Source organism: Nansenia antarctica (genome assembly GCF_963989245.1).
Source record: "Nansenia antarctica genome assembly, chromosome: 16".
NCBI lineage: Eukaryota > Metazoa > Chordata > Actinopteri > Argentiniformes > Microstomatidae > Nansenia > Nansenia antarctica.
In genome coordinates, this window is record NC_137686.1 from 2245423 (window position 1) to 2246531 (window position 1109).

Genomic DNA, 1109 nt, shown 5'->3' on the forward strand with positions numbered 1-1109 from the left:
AATAAAGGCTGGCAGTCTTTAATAGCCAACTGTTGTTGTGGACTATACTGGGGAAGTATTTGTTATTATTCAGGAGTAAAACAATAAATACTAATATCGGATCGGTATCGGTATCGCAGATACCTGAAGCCCAGGTATCGGTATCGGTATCGGTAGTGAAAAAATGGGATCGGGACATCCCTAATAATAACCATCATTTTGTTTGCACATTCAGGTATGTTGTATGTATGTTGTATCCATGGGTATGGTTTAGTCTTGTGTGTTGTAATGATATGAATGGTATGATAACTGATAATTATTTGATGTTATGACAAAGGCAGAAAAGCCCTTTCGTCTTTGTGAGCGGTTGAGATGGGGTGAGAGCTGTTTTGTGCTGGAGCCTACCATCAATAATAACCATCATTTTGTTTGCACATTCAGGTATGTTATAAATAAAACAGCTTGAAAGTGAACCTGTGTGCCTGCCTGGTCTGTCCGGATTGTGAGGGGTTACAACTGGTGTACTCGCCCTTGCGACTTCAAAGGATCAGCCCATTGCCGATCCAACATCCTACGGACCCCAGGCCGGCTGTCGAAGAGCCCCATAGATGTATTGAGGTTCCATGAATGATACAGTTCTATGTATAGCAGACGAATTTATCAGACACAACGCAGAACGAGTACTACAGTAATATTTAGCAGGCAATTGAATAGTTAGTCTAGTACTGATCTAGTAATTATTTAGCTTGGGTAGCAGTAGAAATGATTTTAACTCAGGCATGATAATCGCTCACCTTTCGTCGAAATTAGCCGTTTTGAATCCAAAATAGGTGACTTCCCTGAATCATATAGATCCGATGAGTTTTTTTTTTTTTTTTTGGGGGGGGGGGGGCGGAGCGGCCCATTAGTCTGGAACGCACGTTGAACGTTCGAACGATAAGATGTTGATGGCCCATCAAATGCGCAGGCGTGAAGGGCTGAAACTGTAATGTGCGTGTGAAACTCCTTGGTGAAGAAATTGGTGACAGAACGTCAGCCGAGGTTTTTGTATGCTGAGAGAAGACAAGGACTGAAGTCGCAAATACTGAGATAAGAATGTAACGTTAACAAAATACAAATTGCTAGCTAAC